The sequence below is a fragment of the Oreochromis niloticus genome, linkage group LG19 (genome assembly GCF_001858045.2).
Source record: "Oreochromis niloticus isolate F11D_XX linkage group LG19, O_niloticus_UMD_NMBU, whole genome shotgun sequence".
Taxonomy (NCBI): Eukaryota; Metazoa; Chordata; class Actinopteri; order Cichliformes; family Cichlidae; genus Oreochromis; species Oreochromis niloticus.
The window spans coordinates 21,619,807-21,632,037 of NC_031983.2; the positions used below are offsets into that span (position 1 = coordinate 21,619,807).

A 12,231-nucleotide genomic window follows, 5' to 3' on the forward strand; every position below is an offset into this window, starting at 1 on the left:
TCGACTGCTTTATTTTTGTTCTTTTTGAAATGTTGCCAGTATTCTGTGCTGCTGTGACATTAATTTACATCTTTTGTTCCCAGCATCATGCAACATCGTGCAAGTAAGAGAAAGTTAGTGTCTACATTTTAATTATAACAAACAACAGGCCATGCAAATAATAAATAGGAAAAAAAATCCATCTAATGTTTCAAATAACTGCTATATTACATGCATTATAATTGTATGATAAAATTATATTACCTGCCAAACTTATAAGATGACTGGTTTTGATCAACTTATTTTTACTTGATTAAAGTCAGCAGCAAAACATGATATTGTGATATGAGATTGTCACCACATTGTTTTTAAAACGATAGTTTATAAATAGTGGAAAAGGGACGGACTCCATGTTAATTATAATGGATATTATTTAACTGTTGTTATATTATTTTAACATGTTCAAAATAAAGCCACACATTACGTTACATTACATTACACAAAGGTATAAGATCACTTATACTTTAATACATTTGACTGTTATAAACTACAGTAGAAACTCAAAAATGACACCAGAATGGAATAAACAGCTGTTTATTTCACTAGACTGTTTATGCTAACAATTACAGCTTCACCTTCTTAAGGTAAACACTTGGTTCTTTTTACAGCATGTAGCCTGCAAATATAATAAGATTATATGTCAGCAAGTGAAGTTGATGTGTTGTAAAAAAGAAGTACTTGGCAAGTGTAAAAACGTTATTAAAAAACTTTGACATGAACTCAGAGGGTCTCAAAAACTGGTTTAAGGAAGTGGGCACCCCAGGCTCACTGGTGTGTATGTGGAGTAAAGACACTGTGAGTTTGAACCACTGAAAGTTTGCCTAAAAAGACATTTTTGAGGCACATTCCAGCAGCCTGGTTCAGAAAGAAGAAGGTTTTTAGCATTGGCATTACACCAAAACACATCACTGTGTGCTGGCAGCACAGAAGTACATGGCTGAGTCTGATACAATCACACTGCTGATGCTCAGAGCTCCTGTTTGCATGTTTTTTCTTGTAATCTCAAACCGATTGTCAAATTGTTCCTCCTTGACAGGGACACTGCCTGTGTAGCTGTATCCTATGAGGCTCATTAAACCATTTTCTTTTTGCTGGTACCAAAGCATTAGATAGAAGTCATTTTTATCATGACTGCATGTAATTTCAACATTGGTTGTTTCAGTGACTATTCTTGGATGAGATGGTTGAAAGGTCACACTGGTAGCTTGACCTGTGTGGGGAGAAAGGCAGATGTTAAAAGAAGCTAATGTAGAAGTCATGTTAAAATAACAAGTGTAAGAAAAAAGTGCAAGAAATTTGAAATAATTACTTGAAAGGAAGACGAGAAGAAACCCGATCACAGCTGACATCCTCCAAGTTTGTGCTGTTGTAGGTTAAACACGGCTTTGTTCAGCAAAGGTCTGTGAAAAGAGTCACGTCACTCATGAGCTTATAGGAACAAATGCTTTTAGTAAGGGAGTGGCATTAAGCCACATCGCTGTGTGCTGGCAGCGCAGAAGTAAACAGCAGCGTGTGACAGTTCTGCTCTTTGAATGATAAGTCCCCCTTTGCATTTTGGTATCCATACTCAATGAGGGTCATAGACTGATTCTGTTATATATACTGATACCAGAGCATTAGAGCAAGGTTCCCATCATTATGACTGCAGTCGATCTGGACTTGACTTTTCTGTGCCACTGTTTGGTGAGGAGATTGCTGAAATGTGGAAAAAGCAGAATAAAAATGTCATGCATGTATTTCAGGCAGAGACAAAAACCAAAACAAAACAGGAAACCAGATCTCTTTCAAAATAATAATACAAGTGAAAACTTATGAAATGACAGACTTCTTATGCTGACCCCTGGAACAACAATCAGTGGAAGACCCACCTCACAACTGACAGAACTGAAAGGATCTGCCTGATACTATTAGACACCAGCAGAGATATTGTGGAGTCCAAACCTTGATAGGTCATAGTTGTTCTGGTGGCATAAAGTGTTTTTGATCAGAATTAATCAAGTGGAAAACTGTCAAAGTCATTATATTCAGGATATTCTGTTATTGCCAATTTCAAACTTCTGGGTAGATCTATCAGTAATAACACTCCAGTATTAAATTATTATAATTTACACTGCAAATGTTACAGCTAACTAAAGCAGTCATATACTGAGTACCAACACCTGCTCACTTATCTGAACAGATCAGCTTTGTGGTGATGCACAGACATGACTGAACTTTGCAGAGACAGTTCTTCTACTTCATATATATTAATAAATGTGCTTTATTTGCTTTTATAACAATTATTGTTTCCTTTTCAATCACATAGTCCTGATACTTATTTTATGGGGCTCTTAGAGTTTAACACATCAGCTTTCACATTTATCCATCTTGCCCTTATCTTCCAGTTTTTTCTTCCTGTGAGGTTGTTGTTTAGCTGCAGATGCTTTCTTAACCATTGTGCTATACTAGAAGCACAGTAATACAGAGCCGTGTCTTCAGCCACAACAGGGTGTATCTGCAGGGTGGCCTCAAGCACAGTAGGCCGAGACATGGTGTACTTTGTTTTTTCAAAAGGAGCTTCAATGTTCCAGGAATTTTGACCAGTAGAAAATGTCACTAACTCCAGTTTCCCATCACTGCTTTGTCTGTACCAGTACATGTAGTAATATTGATTGTCATCTTGTTTACAATCCAGGGTCACATCTGCGGTTCCTTCATGACTGAAAATAATTTGAGACTGATCAATTTTAACACCACTGGAGAAATCTGTAAAACAAAGAGACAAATGCAAATCAACAAATTAAGTGAAAAAATATGATGAAGAATTGCCAGAGATATTACAGTTATCTAATATAAGTATAAATGTTCTTACCAGTGAATATAAAAAGCACAAACATGAGGAAATTCATTTTTACAGTGATTATATTATGACAAATAAAATATATAACTTTCTGCAATTACATTTCTAACAGGCTGAGCAGGCACAGCACTGATGCAACTTATTAAACTGCTGCAGTCAAAGCTTCTGAAACAAGATGTCATCAACCCACAGTTTTTCATACAAACAATCTGAAGGGGTTCCTTTTTACAGCAGCTGTCCCCCAGTGGCCACCAAGCCAACTGCAGCTTAATCTCCTTTCTCCAGGGATTCTGATTCTGATTATTCTTCTTTAGTTTGTTTTTTTCTTGCTTTTTTGAATGTTTTGTTTGCTTTTTTTCACAATTTTGCTTGTGAAACCTCAAACCTGCTGTCTTCATCCTTTATTGGATTAATTGTGCAGCTACATGTAGAGTGAGGGCAGATGGTGATGCAAAATTATGATTTACAAACCAATCTATTACCTCCAATAAATACGGTATGGTCTAAACTCTTTTGGTGTGCACAGACACACAGATGTAACAGTTAGACATGTGACTTTAAAATGTTTCTGCTTATTCTTTGTGCAAGAGGTAATTGGTGTTAGTCATCAACTTTTATCTGATATTAAAAGTAAATGCACCAAATTGTTTTAGGTCAGTTCTGTGTAAATTTGAAGATTTGTAGACTGCTCCATCTTTCTAAAAATTTAATATCAAACCAAACAAGCCACAGCCCTTCCTGTTATATGTGATGTGTGACAGACACACTTGCTATTTGTATGAGTGTCTGGTCTGTGTGTATCACTGTGACTGGCAGCACAGTAGTAGGTGCTGCTGTCATTCATATGCAGCTCAGTTATTTGTAGAGAGAAGTTGTTTTTGGATGCATCGAGAAATGACTTTAAGCGTCCCACAGTTTTATCATATTCATTTAAAAGGTAGTCGACTGGAGCTCCATGGTGGTTCTGTCTGTACCAGAGCATGGTGTAGCTGCTCATGCTGAACTCTGAACCCATTTTGCACTCCAGTGTCACTGTTCTCCCAGGGTCAGATATTTGATCTTCAGACTGAAGAACAACAACAGTCAGACCTAGAAGCCATGGGAGAAAAATCAGAGAAATAAAGTGAATTTACTCAGATTTGTCACTTATATAGTAAGTATAGTAAATAAAGTGTGAGTAAATACACAGAGCACCCACCAGAGTGAATAAATAATGAGAGGTAAATAACTGCTATAACCATGTTAGTGATGAGCTGCCTTCAGTGGACTGATACAGCAGATGCAAACCTCACCACATTTAATGCAAAAGACATCATGAGCTGAGATCACATGATCACATGATTTGAGAAGTATCATATATAACCCTCCTTCATGATCGACTGCTTTATTTTTGTTCTTTTTGAAATGTTGCCAGTATTCTGTGCTGCTGTGACATTAATTTACATCTTTTGTTCCCAGCATCATGCAACATCGTGCAAGTAAGAGAAAGTTAGTGTCTACATTTTAATTATAACAAACAACAGGCCATGCAAATAATAAATAGGGAAAAAAATCCATCTAATGTTTCAAATAACTGCTATATTACATGCATTATACAGGGAGTGCAGAATTATTAGGCAAGTTGTATTTTTGAGGAATAATTTTATTATTGAACAACAACCATGTTCACAATGAACCCAAAAAAACTCATTAATATCAAAGCTGAATGTTTTTGGAAGTAGTTTTTAGTTTGTTTTTAGTTTGAGCTATTTTAGGGGGATATCTGTGTGTGCAGGTGACTATTACTGTGCATAATTATTAGGCAACTTAACAAAAAACAAATATATACCCATTTCAATTATTTATTTTTACCAGTGAAACCAATATAACATCTCCACATTCACAAATATACATTTCTGACATTCAAAAACAAAACAATAACAAATCAGCGACCAATATAGCCACCTTTCTTTGCAAGGACACTCAAAAGCCTGCCATCCATGGATTCTGTCAGTGTTTTGATCTGTTCACCATCAACATTGCGTGCAGCTGCAACCACAGCCTCCCAGACACTGTTCAGAGAGGTGTACTGTTTTCCCTCCTTGTAAATCTCACATTTGATGATGGACCACAGGTTCTCACTGGGGTTCAGATCAGGTGAACAAGGAGGCCATGTCATTAGTTTTTCTTCTTTTATACCCTTTCTTGCCAGCCACGCTGTGGAGTACTTGGACGCGTGTGATGGAGCATTGTCCTGCATGAAAATCATGTTTTTCTTAAAGGATGCAGACTTCTTCCTGTACCACTGCTTGAAGAAGGCGTCTTCCAGAAACTGGCAGTAGGACTGGGAGTTGAGCTTGACTCCATCCTCAACCCGAAAAGGCCCCACAAGCTCATCTTTGATGATACCAGCCCAAACCAGTACTCCACCTCCACCTTGCTGGCGTCTGAGTCGGACTGGAGCTCTCTGCCCTTTACCAATCCAGCCACGGGCCCATCCATCTGGCCCATCAAGACTCACTCTCATTTCATCAGTCCATAAAACCTTAGAAAAATCAGTCTTGAGATATTTCTTGGCCCAGTCTTGACGTTTCAGCTTGTGTGTCTTGTTCAGTGGTGGTCGTCTTTCAGCCTTTCTTACCTTGGCCATGTCTCTGAGTATTGCACACCTTGTGCTTTTGGGCACTCCAGTGATGTTGCAGCTCTGAAATATGGCCAAACTGGCGGCAAGTGGCATCTTGGCAGCTGCACGCTTGACTTTTCTCAGTTCATGGGCAGTTATTTTGCGCCTTGGTTTTTCCACACGCTTCTTGCGACCCTGTTGACTATTTTGAATGAAACGCTTGATTGTTCGATGATCACGCTTCAGAAGCTTTGCAATTTTAAGACTGCTGCATCCCTCTGCAAGATATCTCACTATTTTTTACTTTTCTGAGCCTGTCAAGTCCTTCTTTTGACCCATTTTGCCAAAGGAAAGGAAGTTGCCTAATAATTATGCACACCTGATATAGGGTGTTGATGTCATTAGACCACACCCCTTCTCATTACAGAGATGCACATCACCTAATATGCTTAATTGCTAGTAGGCTTTCGAGCCTATACAGCTTGGAGTGAGACAACATGCATGAAGAGGATGATGTGGACAAAATACTCATTTGCCTAATAATTCTGTACTCCCTGTAATTGTATGATAAAATTATATTACCTGCCAAACTTATAAGATGACTGGTTTTGATCAACTTATTTTTACTTGATTAAAGTCAGCAGCAAAACATGATATTGTGATATGAGATTGTCACCACATTGTCTTTAAAACAATAGTTTATAAATAGTGGAAAAGGGACGGACTCCATGTTAATTATAATGGATATTATTTGGCTGTTGTTATATTATTTTAACATGTTCAAAATAAAGCCACACATTACGTTACATTACAATACACAAAGTTATAAGATCACATATACTTTAATACATTTGACTGTTATAAACTACAGTAGAAACTCAAAAATGACACCAGAATGGAATAAACAGCTGTTTATTTCATTAGACTGTTTATGCTAACAATTACAGCTTCACCTTCTTAAGGTAAACATTTGGTTCCTTTTACACCATGTAGCCTGCAAATATAATAAGATTATATGTCAGCAAGTGAAGTTGATGTGTTGTAAAAAAGAAGTACTTGGCAAGTGTAAAAACGTTATTAAAAAACTTTGACATGAACTCAGAGGGTCTCAAAAACTGGTTTACGGAAGTGGGCACCCCAGGCTCACTGGTGTGTACGTGGAGTAAAGACACTGTGAGTTTGAACCACTGAAAGTTTGCCTAAAAAGACATTTTTGAGGCACATTCCAGCAGCCTGGTTCAGAAAGAAGAAGGTTTTTAGCATTGGCATTACACCAAAACACATCACTGTGTGCTGGCAGCACAGAAGTACATGGCTGAGTCTGATACAATCACACTGCTGATGCTCAGAGCTCCTGTTTGCATGTTTTCTCTTTTAATGTCAAACCGATTGTCAAATTCTTCTTCCTTGGCAGAGTCACTGCCGAAGTAGCTGTATCCTATGAGGCTCATTAAACCATTTTCCTTTTGCTGGTACCAAAGCATTAGATAGAAGTCATTTTTATCATGACTGCATGTAATTTCAACATTGGTTGTTTCAGTGACTATTCTTGGATGAGATGGTTGAAAGGTCACACTGCTGGCTTGATCTGTGTGGGGAAGAACGCAAATGTTAAAGAAGCTAATGTAGAAGTTATTGTAAAATAACAAGTGTTGTAAAAAGTGCAAGAAAATTTGAAATAATTACTTGAAAGGAAGACGAGAAGAAACCCGATCACAGCTGACATCCTCCAAGTTTGTGTTGTTGTAGGACAAACACGGTTTTGTTCAGCCAAAGTCTATAAGAGACACATCACACCTGCAGGAATAGGAACAAATGCTTTTAGTAAGGGAGTGGCATTAAGCCACATCACTGTGTGCTGGCAGCGCAGAAGTAAACAGCAGAGTGTGACAGTTCTGCGCTTGGAATAGTAAGTGTTCCTGTTGTTGCGCTTCCTCTTGTCAACTTGAATTGTTTTTCAAACTGACCCTCAAATGTTTGGCGGGTATTTTGATATCCATACCCAGTGAGGGTCATAGACTGATTTTCTTTCATATGCTGATACCAGAGCATTACAGGAAGGTTCCCATCATTATGGCTGCAGTTGATCTGGACTTCACTTTTCTCTGCCACTAATTGGGGAGGAGATTGCTGAAATGTAACAGCACTCACCTGACCTGTAGAGAAAATACAATAAACATATTTGTGCAAAAACAATTGCAAACCAAACAAAATATATCCAACAAAATCACCTCTAAAAAAACGCATATTTTGAATATTACTGTTCAGGCATATTAAAAGAGATCCACAAACACCTGAAGTTTGACATCTTACAGTAAAGACTGATGAAGAAAGAGCCAAAGGCATACAATGAAGACATCGTCAGGCACTGATGTGACTAGAGCAGTTCTCTGAGATTAAGACTGTGACACTGTAGGAGTGTCGGGTTAATTCATCACCACATCCTCATGATAAAAGCTTCAAACTACGTGCTGTGCCTCCACCTATCGGTTGAATTGGTTTAGTCCTGCCCCTGATGTTCTGCTTTTTAAATTCTTGATCATAATTAAACCAGTTTGAATGTACTCCCTGCTAACTTTCCATTTCTTCTCTGAAATAATGAATGTGGCAGTTCTTCCACCTGCTTTTTTACCATTTACATCCTTTATTTAAATGCACTCTTCTTCTTCTATATTAAATCCATAACATGTAAGTGCAGTGAAATGCTATTTCTCCACAAGTCCAAAACATTTATCACCCGGTTAATTTGCAAAGATAAACTGACAGATAGAGAAATACTTATTGATCCTACAAGTAAAATTATTGTATTAAAGAAGCAAGATTTTAATTGCAAGGATTTTCTGATATGCTTTGCCAGATGTGGTTGCTTTTTGACCATATTTTTTGTCCCAGAGAGTTAAAATGAAGAGTATCACTGATTGTTGGATTTTTATTGATTTTGGCTGAACTATATAGTTGGAAGATAAAACTCATTATAGATTGTCATATATTTAGATTTCCTGACTTTTTCTGTGCAGTAAAGAAAGTTGAACATTTAAAAAATCATTTGGATTTCTATCTAACTTTCATAGCATCATGCTGATGTTTTTTCAATCCTTTCCTTTTCTCAAACTACTTCTTCTTAATATTATCATTACCTGTAAAACTTGCTTCCAGTTCTAATGAAGACTGTTAGAGCACTGATATGGTGTCACATGGTATCTGTGGTTTCCTGTTGGGGTATTAATATCTGCTTGACTATTATGGAGGTTTTTGTATTGGGGAATGAGCATGTTTATCACTGTGCTTACTTGCTGCTCCAAAATATTCTCCGCTGTCTTCGGGGTGTTTTGGGTTCAGGATGTGAAGATAACCGGTTTTCTCTCCATCTCCGCTCACACTGAAACGACTTTCAAAACCCGGTTCAACTTTTGGGGTTTTATAATAGATGTAGGCAACCAGTTTCATGGAGGTGTCTCCTGCTGAGCGGTGATACCACAGAATTGTGTCATAGCTCGAGATGTTATGAGTTAAGGTCAGGTTTATTTGAATGTTTGGTTTTCCTAACAGTTGAGTTGGAGACTGAAAAACCTGATTTTGTTTATTGGGGTAAACTCCTGTAAAGAAATAAAGAAACACTGTTAGATATTGCTGTAATGTGCTGCTGCTGGAGAAGAAAAACCTTCAGCTTTATTACTGGAAAACAGTGTTACAGAAGGTGTAAATATTTAACCTCCAATTCCTCCATAGTAAGGTGTTTGTAGAGGGTTATTTTATAAATATATACAAGAAGAAGGTTAACTAACTAATTACCTTTAATCCAGAGAAAGGTGTTGATGGTGATGATAAGATAAGCTGGTGTCATGTTGAATGTCAAGAACTGAATAAAGTCTTTACTGTGCTTTGAGAAACAGGAGGAGGAACAGGAAGTGATGTAAAGAGCTCAGCGTATAAGATGAGATATAAAATAGTCTTCCAAGAAGCCAGACTTTCTTTTAATTTTTAAAGTGGTCTGTAACAATAGTTCTCCTGTTTGTTTTATTTTGAGTTTCTCAGTTAAGATAGTGACTACATATTTTATTTGTCACATATGTTCTAGCATTAAAAAAAAACATATGGATGTGTTAATTACAGTATGAATTCTATTTTCCCCTGAAAGGCTTTTATTTTAGTATATAGGATGTTGAGTTAAGTTTAAAAACGGTTCTCCAGGTGTTTTGGATTTGTATCCAAGTGTTTCTTTGGACATTGGTTACTTTTGCTATTTTAGTTACTTCTCAAAAAAGCAGTCGTAGTGCTAAAATCTACAGTTAAGGTGCTGAATCTATTTTTTGGTCCTCACATATCTTCTAGCATTAAAAAAACACCATATGAATGTACTAATTAGACTATGATTTTCATCTGAAGAGCTTTTATTTTATCATATAGGTTATTTAGTTCAGTGTGAGGTACTTAAATTGTGATATGCTGGCTGACAGGTACTGTTGGACTGGTTATGGGCTGGTACAGTAAGTGTCTCTCAGATTTCACTAGCAGTTGTTTTGTGGTCTGATCTTGGTGGCTTGAGTGTTCAAGGCTTTTTGTGGAATCTCGTGTCTGACAGGTGTTTTCACCTAACAGTTGGTCCAAGACTTTATTGAAAAGTCATTTGTGAGTTGATTACAAAAAGTAGAGGAGATCTGAAGGCAAACAGATCTTCTGTTTGGTGCACAAAAATAAATAAAACTTCATATAGAAACATAATGTACAGAGCTTGGATACAATTTAAATACACAACAAATTAATAATAACTACTCATTTTTGGTAAGATTGCAAACTAAGTTGCAACTCACCTATAAACGACTCTCCAATACAAAGATTAACATCACCTGTAAAGCCTACATCCAGTTCTAATGAAGACTGCTGTTAGAACACTGATACTGTGTCACATGGTATCTGTGGTTTCCTGTTGGGGTACTCATATCTGCTGGATCATTATGGAGGTTTTTGTATTGGAGGATGAGCATATTTATCACTGTGCATACTTGCTGCTCCAAAATATTCTCCGCTGTCTTCGGGGTGTTTTGGGTTCAGGATGTGAAGATAACCGGTTTTCTCTCCATCTCCGCTCACACTGAAACGGCTTTCAAAACCCGGCTCAACTTTTGGAGTTTTATAATTGACATATGCAACCAGTTTCATGGAGGTGTCTCCTGCTGAGCGATGATACCACAGAATTGTGTCATAGCTCGAGATGTTATGAGTTAAGGTCAGGTTTATTTGAATATTTGGTTTTCCTAACAGTTGAGTTGGAGACTGAAAAACCTGATTTTGTTTATTGGGGTAAACTCCTGTAAAGAAATAAAGAAACACTGTTATATATTGCTGTAATGTGCTGCTGCTGGAGAAGAAAACCTGTGCACGTCAGCTGATTTCTGGGAAAATGGTGAAAGTAAATATTTATATACCACCTCCAGTTCTTCCATCTATAAAGCATTTTAAGGGTTAATTTACAAATATATCAAAGAAGAAGGTTAATTAATGAATTAATTACCTTTAATCCAGAGAAAGGCAATGATAAGATAAGCTGGTGTCATGTTGAATGTCAAGAACTGAATGGAGTCTTTACTGTACTTTGTAAAACAGAAGGAGGAACAGGAAGTGATGTAAAGAGAGCAGTATATAAGATGAGTGTTCCGCCCCTCTGCAGCCCCTAATCTCTTTGCAGGGGCAGTACAAGAGTGTTCAGCTGCTAATTGATCACACCTGGTCAGGTGTGGATGAAGGCATACCTGAGGCAGGCTTTCAGGAAGGCTGACTGGTCTTTGTCATAGTGGTACCTGATATTTTAGTCAACTTGTTATGTAATTTAAAATAACACCTCTTCTCTATGAAACTCTGGTATTAGTCTGTGGCTGGGCGCGATACCGCTGCAGGTGAGATGGACACACCTGTGTGGCATCTATAATCACGCATCGCTGGTATGTTAGAGGTGAACAAAACACAGGCAGGGTTATGGGCTGGTACTAGCAGTTGTTTTGTGTTATGATCTTGACCCACATATCTTCAAGTAAATATGGTAGTTTAATCCACAAAATTTGAATAATTGTAATTTTAATTCAAACTGTTTAATGCAAACTGTCTCCATGCTGTCATGTTGGAACATGACAAAATGGAGACTAAGGGGCTGAGCCCAACCCCTGGAAAACAATCGCACACCATACTTTACACTTGGCACAGCACAATTAGGCGAGTATCGTTCTCCTGGCAACCGCCAAACCCAGACTCATTCATCAGACTGAGCCAGACGGATGGATTTTTCACTCCAGCGAACACATCACTACTCTAGACTCCAGTGGTGGCACACTTTACATCACTGCATCCAACTCTTTGCATTATGCTTGGCCATGTAGGGCTTTGATGTAAGTAAAATAATCTTAATCTAAATTAATCTGAAGGGCACGTGAAATTTGGAGGTCTGCAGCCATTGAATCTGCAGAAAGTTGGTGACCTCTGTGCACTATGCGCCTCAGTATCGGGTGACACTGCTCTGATTTTATGTGGCCCACCACTTTTTTGGCTTAGTTGCTGTTGTTTCTAGTTGCTTCTAGTTGATATTACACCACCAATAGTGGTGGACTTGTTGCACTGATGGCACACTGTCAGAATACTATGCTGGAATTCCTGAGACTGAGCCATTCTTTCACATTGATTTTATGCACCTGTGGCAATAGACGTGACTGGAACCCCTGAATTCAACGATTTGGATTGGTGAGTTAATACTTGTGGCAAC

General features: G+C 37.8%; 1 protein-coding gene and 1 long non-coding RNA gene across 2 annotated transcripts in view; both read right to left on the reverse strand.

The window, feature by feature from the left end:
* LOC100696704 (immunoglobulin lambda-1 light chain) overlaps positions 1 to 12,231 on the reverse strand; it is a 131,616-nt gene that overhangs the window by 43,740 nt on the left and 75,645 nt on the right. The gene's annotated exons all lie outside the window — the stretch shown is intronic.
* Positions 641 to 2,074, reverse strand: LOC112843086 (uncharacterized). The gene is made up of 3 exons (XR_003215201.1): positions 1,649 to 2,074; positions 1,349 to 1,439; positions 641 to 1,249 (listed from the first exon to the last, which is right to left on the reverse strand). It is a non-coding gene; the product is annotated as an uncharacterized LOC112843086 (long non-coding RNA).